Source organism: Schistocerca americana, chromosome 3 (assembly GCF_021461395.2).
Source record: "Schistocerca americana isolate TAMUIC-IGC-003095 chromosome 3, iqSchAmer2.1, whole genome shotgun sequence".
NCBI lineage: Eukaryota > Metazoa > Arthropoda > Insecta > Orthoptera > Acrididae > Schistocerca > Schistocerca americana.
Window position 1 is genome coordinate 154,432,825 of NC_060121.1, and position 11,930 is coordinate 154,444,754.

Consider the following 11,930-nt stretch of genomic DNA (forward strand, 5'->3'; position numbering starts at 1 on the left):
AGCAAAATAACTGATGATGGTCGAAGTACAGAGGATATAAAATGTAGACTGGCAATGGCAAGGAAAGCGTTTCTGAAGAAGAGAAATTTGTTTACATCATGTATAGATTTAAGTGTCAGGATGTCGTTTCTGAAAGTATTTATATGGAGTGTAGCCATGTATGGAAGTGAAACATGGGCGATAAATAGTTTGGACAAGAAGAGAATAGAAGCTTTCGAAATGTGGTGCTACAGAAGAATGCTGAAGATTAGATGTGTAGATCACATAACTAATGAGCAGGTATTGAATAGAATTGGAGAGAAGAGAAATTTGTGGCACAACTTGACTAGAAGAATGAATCGGTTGGTAGACCATATTCTCAGGCATCAAGGGATCGCCAATTTGGTACTGGAGGGCAGTGTGGAGGGTAAAAGTCGTAGAGGGAACTAAACAGATTCAGAAGGATGTACGTTGCAGTAGGTAATGGGAGATGAAGAAGCTTGCACAGGATAGAGTAGCATGGAGAGTTGCACCAAACCAGTGTCTGGAATGAAGACCACCACACACACAAGTAAGTAAATCCAATATGATGCACCTTTCACTGTAGATGGTTTTACTCTCAAGACAGTTGACCGCTTCAGGTACTCAGGGGGTCTTTTTAGTAACAACAATAGAACGGATATGGAAACAGATGCCCTTGTAGCAACAGCGGACAAAAACTTTTTAGTTTTACGAAAATGTTAAAGAAAAGATCACATAGCATTAAATTCATACTCCGCTTCTTTCAATCGACTATTATACCGCTAACATTATACGGACATGAAACCTTAACATTTAAAAAGAAAGATGAAGAAAGATCGTTAATATTAAAAAAATACTAAGAAAATTTGCAAACCGGTATACGATGAAAGTAACATGGAATGGAGGATAAGGCGAATGAAGAATTACGAGAGCTGCACAAACACCGTAACATCGTCGAAATGCTTAAGAAGAGACGGTTGAAATGGACAGATCACATAGCAAGAATGACGGAGAGTAGAAGCCTTAGAATTGCATTTTGCACGGTAGTACGTGGAAGGAGAGGAAGACCCAGAATTAGGTGACGGGATAGCATGCTGGAGGACACAGCTAGGATGAACAACACCAAATAGACAAACGGTGCCCTCAACAAAAGAAAATGGAAGGGGCTCGTAGAGCAAGCGTATGGTCGATAAGAACCTTGTCACAAGTAAAGTATAAAATACGTATTTTGTGCTGTGATATGCCGTTAGTATTGTCTAAACAATAACATTTCGTTGTATCCACGAATACTACTGTACCAAGTGTTGAAGCGCACAGTTTGTATGTTGCTAGCAAAAGAACGAGGAAAACAGGCCCTTTTTACTACCAAACAACTGTCATACACTGAAATTTTCCATTTACCGTCTGATACACTGCATCTCACAAGTTTTTAATACTATAATGAAGTATCACTTTTGCTGGCTGAGTGGTGGAGTGCCTGATTACAAATCCACACATCTCGGGTACAAATCTTTGTCTGTTCACTTTTTTTCCAATTACTGCTTCTCTCCTTTCTGGTAGTGATTGGTTAATGTGGAAAATTTGATTTGCGTGTGGTGAGATATGTCTGTAGTAATACATCCAATTTACAGACCGCACATTTTTTTCTAACTGCTGTTTATTAACAATCACAGGACAAATTATCGGTTATGGAAAAAGGAATATATATCTGGCAGTGGGTGTCTTGCTTGTGTGTATAACATGGATAATCATTACCTGCGTTATTTCAACCGTGTGAGTGTGGAAGGTCTAAACGTTTCGTTCTCGAAAGTCATCTACTCTGAAATAGTTTTTCCGGTTTTTTATGTTTTAGCTTTTCTAAATGTCAGTGCAGAAATACGTTTGCCGGATTTACACAATGACTAACTGAAAAAATATTATGTGGAGACGAAAAAGACGCGTTCCGGATTTACACAACGACTGACTGAAAAAATATTGTGTGGAGACGGGAAAGATAAATTTAGAACTTATTGGCTACTGACATTAACGATGAATATGCCTGCGACAAAAACTGAAAGAGCTCCAGAACATATGAAATAAAACAAAAGATATTTTGTCTGGTCGATTCGCATTGTTTGCAGAAAAGAATAAGAAATGGCTAATATTTCACTGTTCTTGGCATTCATACGACGTAGACACTATTTCACACCAGACTACTCAGTGCACACAGGAATGGTATACCAAGGTAAACGCTTAATCCACGTAACAGACAAAAAATTAGAAGTACTGCTTTGGTGTCACTTGTTAGGTCGATGTATCGTTATAGCCGCTATAGCGCGCAGTCTCATATATATATATATATATATATATATATATATATATATATATATATATATATATATATATATACTCCTGGAAATTGAAATAAGAACACTGTGAATTCATTGTCCCAGGAAGGGGAAACTTTATTGACACATTCCTGGGGTCAGATACATCACATGATCACACTGACAGAACCACAGGCACATAGACACAGGCAACAGAGCATGCACAATGTCGGCACTAGTACAGTGTATATCCACCTTTCGCAGCAATGCAGGCTGTTATTTTCCCATGGAGACGATCGTAGAGATGCTGGATGTAGTCCTGTGGAACGGCTTGCCATGCCATTTCCACCTGGCGCCTCAGTTGGACCAGCGTTCGTGTTGGACGTGCAGACCGCGTGAGACGACGCTTCATCCAGTCCCAAACATGCTCAATGGGGGACAGATCCGGAGATCTTGCTGGCCAGGGTAGTTGACTTACACCTTCTAGAGCACGTTGGGTGGCACGGGATACATGCGGACGTGCATTGTCCTGTTGGAACAGCAAGTTCCCTTGCCGGTCTAGGAATGGTAGAACGATGGGTTCGATGACGGTTTGGATGTACCGTGCACTATTCAGTGTCCCCTCGACGATCACCAGTGTAGGAGATCGCTCCCCACACCATGATGCCGGGTGTTGGCCCTGTGTGCCTCGGTCGTATGCAGTCCTGATTGTGGCGCTCACCTGCACGGCGCCAAACACGCATACGACCATCATTGGCACCAAGGCAGAAGCGACTCTCATCGCTGAAGACGACACGTCTCCATTCGTCCCTCCATTCACGCCTGTCGCGACACCACTGGAGGCGGGCTGCACGATGTTGGGGCGTGAGCGGAAGACGGCCTAACGGTGTGCGGGACCGTAGCCCAGCTTCATGGAGACGGTTGCGAATGGTCCTCGCCGATACCCCAGGAGCAACAGTGTCCCTAATTTGCTGGGAAGTGGCGGTGCGGTCCCCTACGGCACTGCGTAGGATCCTACGGTCTTGGCGTGCATCCGTGCGTCGCTGCGGTCCGGTCCCAGGTCGACGGGCACGTGCACCTTCCGCCGACCACTGGCGACAACATCGATGTACTGTGGAGACCTCACGCCCCACGTGTTGAGCAATTCGGCGGTACGTCCACCCGGCCTCCCGCATGCCCACTATACGCCCTCGCTCAAAGTCCGTCAACTGCACATACGGTTCACGTCCACGCTGTCGCGGCATGCTACCAGTGTTAAAGACTGCGATGGAGCTCCGTATGCCACGGCAAACTGGCTGACACTGACGGCGGCGGTGCACAAATGCTGCGCAGCTAGCGCCATTCGACGGCCAACACCGCGGTTCCTGGTGTGTCCGCTGTGCCGTGCGCGTGATCATTGCTTGTACAGCCCTCTCGCAGTGTCCGGAGCAAGTATGGTGGGTCTGACACACCGGTGTCAATGTGTTCTTTTTTCCATTTCCAGGAGTGTCGAATCGATTCCACAGACCGAACGTGAGGAGAGGGGCTAGTGTAACTGGTTAATACAAACCATACAAAAATGCACGGAAGTATGTTTTTTAACACAAACGTACGTTTTTTTAAATGGAACCACGTTAGTTTTGTTAGCACATCTGAACATATAAACAAATACGTAATCAGTGCCGTTTGTTGCATTGTAAAATGTTAATTACATCCGGAGATATTTTAACCTAAAGTTGACGCTTGAGTACCACTCCTCAGCTGTTCGATCGTATGTATCGGAGAGCACTGCAACATACATCGCGTTTCTACGGAATGATCTGCCAACTTTGCTCGAAAATGTCCCACTGGAAACGCGTCGACGTATGTGGTATCAGCATGATGGTGCACCTGCACATTCCGCAATTAACACTAGGCTGACCCTTGACAGGATGTTCGACGGGCGTTTCATAGGACGTGGAGGACGCATAAATTGGCCAGCCCGTTCTCCTGATCTTACACCTCTGGACTTCTTTCTGTGGGGTACGTTAAAGGAGAATGTGTATCGTGATGTGCCCACAACCCTAGAGGATATGAAACAACATATTGTGGCAGCCTGCGGCGACATTACACCAGATGTACTGCGGCGTGTACGACATTCATTACTCCAGAGATTGCAATTGTGTGCAGCAAATGATGGCCACCACATTGAACATCTATTGGCCTGACATGTCGGGACACACTCTATTCCACTCCGTAATTGAAAACGGAAACCACGTGTGTACGTGTACCTCACCCCTCATGGTAATGTACATGTGCGTCAGTGAAAAAGACCAATAAAAAGGTGTTAGCGTGTGGACGTAATGTGCTGTTCCAGTCTCCTCTGTACCTAAGGTCCATCACAGTTCCCTTTGGATCCCTACGTAATTCGGTGCTCTCCGATACGCACGATCGAACAGCGGAGGAGTGGTACTCAAGCGTCAACTTTAGGTTACAATATCTCTGGATGTAATTAACATTTTACAATGCAACAAACGGCACTGATTACGTATATGTTTATATGTTTAGATGTGCTAACAAAATTTTTAACGTGGTTCCATTTAAAAAAACGTAGGTTTGTGTTAAAAAACATACTTCCGTGCATTTTTGTATGGTTTGTATTAACCAATAACACTAGCCCCTCTCCTCACGGTCGGTCCGTGGAATCGGTTCGTCAGTATTTGATGTGGTTTACGAAATATATCCAGCGGTAACGTTAGGTGACTCACCCTGTATATATATATATATATATATATATATATATATATATATATATATATATATATATATATATATATATATATATATATATATAAAGTTTTGCATCATCCCAGTTCCCAGAATTCCTGAAGATAGACGTTGACTGTGGATATTGTATCACAGACACAGTCCTTTTGATTGTTAGGAGGTGTCACAACCTACCCTAAGATGTAAACAACCATGCATGAGCAGTGCCTATTACACGGAGGAGGTCCGACAGCCGACCAGTTCCAGTCATTCCACCAGGGAGGAGGTACACGGCTCGTGTGGTCTGTAGTTCAACCATGCCTAGACGGTCAATAGCGCGATTCGATCGCGTCCTCATTGTTACTTTGTGGCAGGAAGGGCTCTCAACAAGGGAAGTGTCCAGGCACCTCGGAGTGAACCAAAGCGATGTTGTTCGGACATGAAGGAGATACAGAGATACAGGAACTGTCGATGACATGCCTCGCTCAGGCTGCACGAAGGCTATTAATCCAGTGGATGACCGCTACCTACGGATTATGGCTCGGAGGAACCCTGACAGCAACGCCACCATGTCGAATAATGCTTTTCGTGCAGCCACCGGACGTCGTGTTACAACTCAACAGTGCGCAATAGGCTGTACGATGCGCAACTTGACTCCCGACGTCCATGGCGAGGTCAGTCTTTGCAGCCACGACACCATGCAGTGCGGTACAGATGCGCCCAACCACATGCCGAATGGACCGCTCAGGATTGGCATCATGTCCTCTTCACGGATGAGTGTCGCATATGCCTTCAACCACACAATCGTCGGAGACGTGTTTGGAGGCAACCCGGTCAGGCTGAACCCCATAGATACACTGTCCAGCGAGTGCAGCAAGGTGGGGGTTCCCAGCTGTTTTGGGGTGGCATTGTGTGGGGCGGACGTAGGCCGCCGGTCGTCATGGAAGGCGCCGTAACGGCTGTACGGTACGGGAATGCCATCCTCCGACCGATAGTTCAACCATATCGGCAGCATATTGGTGAGGCACTAGTCTTCATGGACGACTATTCGCGCCCCCATTGTGCACATCTTCTGAATGACTTCCTTCAGGATAACGACATCGCTCGACTAGAGAGATCAGTATGTTGTCCAGACATGAACCCTATCGACCATGCCTGGGATAGACTGAAAAGGGCTATTTATGGACAACGTGACCCACCAACCCCTCTAAGGGATCTACGCCGAATCGCTGCCGAGGAGTGGGACAATCTGGACGAACAGTGCCTTGATGAACTTGTTGATAGTATGCCACGGCGAATACAGGTATGGATCAATGCAAGAGGACGTGCTACTGGGTATTAGAGGTACCGGTGTGTACAGCAATCTGGACCACTACCTCTGAAGGTCTCGCTGTATGGTGGTACAACATGCAATGTGTGGTTTTCATGAGCAATAAAAAAGGCGGAAATGATGTTTATGTTGATCTCTATTCCATTTTTCTGTACGGATTCCGTAACTCTCGGAACCGAGGAGATGCAAATTTTTTTGGATATATATAACTCAGCCATAGCCGATCCCAAGCCCAGTTGGGGGAGGGGGAGGAATAACACCTCGTAAAAAAAGCGGCGTCTGTTGTGGAAACCACCGACAACTTGATGAGCGACTGTTCATCCAGTGGGTGCAGCTGTAGCAACTACTCCAGGAACTAACAATCCGTGGTTCTACACAACCAGCCTAGCCGGACAACATTTAATAACAAGCACTATGGTTCGTGAGAGCAACAACAACATTACCCCAGGTGGTAACCAATCCACCCATCGGCAGGCTGCAACCGGGCATTGGCATTCTGGGGGACCCGAGCAACCACAAACTCAGAGAAAGTCGGAGTCCTCTGGCAAACTACCCACTAAAACACCAACATTCAATGGCACACTAAATATCGGTACACTAATACAACCTGGAAAGCTACTCAGTCTTACTACAGAACTCGACAGACAAAATATCCTTTTACCAGCACTTCAGGAAACACGATATACTGACGATGATATCACAGATTATGGTAACTACCGCATATTCAAGAGCAAAACTGATAGACAAATTGGCAAAGGTGCCCCCTGGCTGGGAATGGCGATACCTGCACAAAAGATCATAAACTCCGTGAAGGAACTCATCCCGTCAACAACAGACTCATGACGGCAAGTATACAGTGCACCAACAGAAATTATAAACTTGTCAACGCTCACGCGCCAGTCAACATAGAAAACAAGAAAAATGCTACCGAAATGGAGAATTTCTGTAACCAACTGGAGGAGACTACGTCGAAGATCCCCAAGACGGACACCATCTTACTCCTCGGTGACTTTAATGCACAACTGGGCAGACAAAAAGGACAAGGGAAGATTATGGGCAGATATCCAGCGCAAAATTTACCAACAGAAATGGAAGGCGACTGGTTGATCTCTGCCAACAATTCAACCTGAAGATAATTGCCGACACCTTTACGAAAGCACCCCAGAGAGCAAAAAAAAAAAAAAAAAAAAAAAAGCTTGGCGCTTTCCTATTCAAGAAGACATGCCAATATTAGACCACTACCTTACACGAGTCAAAGTAAAATTCACTCCACGAAAGTACAATCCGAAGAAATTGCACCTGCAGAGATTCGACGTAAACATTCTCCACAAAACAGAGATAAAGGACGAATTGTGGAAAGAATAAGCAAACACGTGGGAAGAGTCCAAAAACAAGATTATACATAAAGCACAGGAACTACTACCGTTCATCAGAAAGGAAAAACATGCGCAGTGGAACAACAACTGTGATAAACGCCCTTAAAGCAGGCAAATTAGCCTCCCAAAAATACAGCAGCAAGAAAACGCCAGAAACACAACAATATTTCTTTAAAGTACGGAAAAAACAGCCAGAACCATCAGACAAACCAAGAGAAGATACCTTCCTAAACGAACAACTGGAACAACTGGAGAGTGACTTCTGGAATTACAATATAAGAGACTTCTACAGGACATTTGCAAATAAGATACGAGGATACACACCACAAAATCTCTGCTTTAAAAAACAAAATGGAACATAGCACTTACCTGCAAATAACTCGCAGTTTACTTCGCCAATTTACTAAATTGTCCAGAGCCCACAGAAAGATTCCCACTTATTGAACGCACACACACGAACCAAGACTCAATACCATCCTCAAAAGAAGAAATCCTCAGACACATCCAACATCTCAAAAACAACAAAGCGGCTGGTAATGACAATATAGTAGCAGAACTACTGAAGAATTTAGGCCCTAAATCACTTGAGGAGGTCACGGAAATTATCAAAGAAATTTGGACAACAGAAGAGTCACCTGACGATTGGAAGTGTGCACTTATTCACACCCTGCACAAAAAAGGTGACAGAACGGGTGTCAACCATTACCGAAGCATTTCACTACTACCAGTAACCTACAAGATCTTCTCTTCATGCCTACTGCAGAGAACAAAGGAACAAATTGAACACAAGATTGGTGAGTATCAAGCGGGTTTCCGAAACGGACGTTCCTGCCCTGCACAAATTTTTAATTTATAAACAACGTTGAAATTCAGAGGTACTAGACATAAGCCCATCATATGTACATTTGTCGACTTCAAGAAGGCGTATGACTCAGTCGACCGTAAATCCCTTGTCAACAAAAATGGTTCAAATGGCTCTGAGCACTATGGGACTTAACTGCTGAGGACATCACACACATCCATGCCAGAGGCAGGATTCGAACCTGCGACTGTACCGGTCGCGCGGTTCCAGACTGTAGCGCCTAGAACCGCTTGGCCACTCCGGCCAGCTCCGTGTCAACACTCAAACAGAACTCAGACTTGACCAGAAAACACGTAAGCTCATTGAACACTCTCCAACACAACCTCTAAAGTAAAATTCACAAGGGAAATCTCGGAATGTTTTGAGATCAGATCTGGAGTAAGTCAAGGAGACGCACTACCTCCAATTCTGTTCAATATCATTTTGGACAAGGTCATAAGGGAATGGGAGAGTGAGCTTAGAAAACGTGGCCTATGAAAACCAGTGACGATTGGAAGGAAAACTGAAGTCACCCGCCTAGCGTCTGCCGATGACCTTGCATTTTGACAGACAATGAACAAAATGAAATAAATCAAATGGAAATATTGAAAGAATGAGCCGAGAAGGTTGGCTTGCAAATTTCTTTCGAGAAAACGGGATTTCTGTGTACACTCTTAAACATACAGAATCTCACCACAAAATATGGACGGATAAACAGAGTTTCACATTTTAAATACCTGGGGGAAATTTTTCGACCCCACTGCAGTAGAAAAAAAGTTTCAAGAAACTCGAGCACAGAAACTAACGAGAGCCTACAGTCGAATACACCAACTTTATAACACAAAGTGCATGTCCATTCATGCAAAAATCAGGCACTACAGCACTGTCACTAAACCCGAGGTGCTATACGCAACAGAAACCTTGTCACAAGATGCTACCACAAAATCTGCAAGAAGAAGAACGAAAAATCATAAGGAAAATCCTTGGACCACCAAAAATTGAAGCTGGATATAGACTGCAAACCAATAAAACTACAGAGGAAATTTCAATTATTGCTGCTGAAATTAGAAAAAAGACGTCTTAAATTCTATGGACCCCCTGAGTATAGACTCCCACGCCAGATACTCACAGCCACTGAAAACCTTAAAGGTATGACATGGGCCGAACAAGGACGAAGAGACCTTACTGATGCTCGACTCACTATTCAGGACACTGCAGACCGTAACATCTACAGAAACAAAATAGACAAGTAGGAAGTCCAGCCAGAGACAAGAGCCAAAGAGACCGGTAAAAAGTTGACGGATGAAAGAAAGAAAGCCATGAGCGAGCGAGGACATGAAGGTCTCTTGGAAAAACCGCAGGAAGAACTGGAGAAGCTTCACGTGATCCACAAACGACCTACTACGTGTATGTTGGAACTTAAATAGTGGCAACTATTTATTTACAACCGATACAAAAGAGTTACAAATGGTTCAAATGGCTCTGAGCACTATGGGACTTAACATCTGTGGTCTTCAGTCCCCTATAACTTAGAACTACTTAAACCTAACTAACCTAAGAACATCACACACATCCATGCCCGAGGCACGATTTGAACCTGCGACCGTAGCGGTCACGCGGTTCCAGACTGAAGCGCCTAGAACCGCACGGCCACACCGGCTCGCAAAAGAGTTACATGTTTGCAGCTGTTACTGTCCTTCAAAGCAGTCACCAGAGATGTGTAGAACCTGTTGCCAGCGCTGTGGAAGGCGCAGTATACCGTTAGCAGAGCCTGTTCTGTTGATGGTGCGAATGGAGCGGTCTACTGCCTGTCGAATCTCTGGAACAGTTCTGAAGCGAATGCCACAAAGTGGTTCCTTCATATTCGGCATAAAATCAAAGTAACAAGGACTTAAGTCCAGGGAGTGTGGTGGATGGTACAGTACTTCCCAGTCCCATCGACCGAACAGAGCAGCCACAGCTTGCGCTGTATGCGCCCGTGCAAAATGATGGGTGGGTTGCGCAGGAAGTGTCGCCGCTTCTTTCGCAAAGCTGGTAGGAGGTGATGTTACAAAAACGAACAGTAATACGACTTAAGTTCTTGTCACTTTGATTTGATTCCGAAGATGAAGGAGCCACTTCGTGGCATTCGCTTCAGAACTGTTCCAGAGATTCGACAGGCAGTAGACCGCACGATTCGCACCATCAACAGAACAGGCTCTGCCAACGGTATACTATGCCTTCCACAGCGATGGCAACGGGTTCTACACAACGCTGGTGACTACTCTGAAGGACAGTAACAGGTGCAAACATGTAACGCTTTTCGGCCAGACCCGCCGGAGGTTCGAGTCCTCCCTTGGGCATGCGTGTGTGTGTGTCGTTCTTAGCATAAGTTAGTTTAGGTTAGCTTAAGTAGTGTGTAAGTCTAGGGACTTATCACCTCAGCAGTTTGGTCCATTAGGAATTCACACACACACACACATGTAACTCTTTTGTATAGTTTTTGAATAAATGGTTGCCACTATTTAAGTTCCAACACTCACGTGTATATATATATGCTAACTCTTTCCTATATAGGTTCCCTAATAGTGTCATGGATGTGGGGAAGCCACATAGTCTTTTAAAATATTTTTTAATCTTTATCAGTTTTTGGCAGTTTTTCATAATTGTAACGTATCCTTATGTATAACTTAATTTATTTTTGATTCATGAATGCAACCGCAGCCGTAATAGTTTCCACTGCCACATTTCGCTGGATATTTTGTCTCTGGTTTGCTTTGACATAGCCGTTAGCCATGAAATATTTATAACATCGCTTTTAAATTTTGTGTAGATTATTTGTTTATGCGGTCCAGTCACGTTAATGTACCCACTGCCTATGTTCGACGTCATCGTGCAACAAACAGTCACAGACGGCGTGTGGCAGCCCTAGCAGTGGAGGGAAAACTTTGTAAATTTGTGGTAAGGTCTTATGGGACCAAACTGCTGATGTCATCGATCCCTAAACTTATACACTAGTTAATCTAACTTAAACTAACTTATGCAAAGGACAAAACACACCCCCATTCCCGAGGGAGGACTCGAACCTCCGATGGGGTAGCCGCGCGGACCGTGACAAGACGCATAGACCGCGCGGCTACCCCGCGCGGCAAGAGTGGAGGAAAAAATTTGGAAATCTGTGGTAAGGTCTTATGAGACCAAACTGCTGAGGTCATCGGTCCCTAAGCTTACGCACTACTTAATCTAGCTTAAACTAACTTACGCTAAGGACAACGCACAGACGCCCATGCCCGAGGGAGGACTCGAACCTCCGACGGGGGGCGCCGCGCGGACCGTGACAAGACCCCCAGACCGCGCGGCTACCCTGCGCGGCA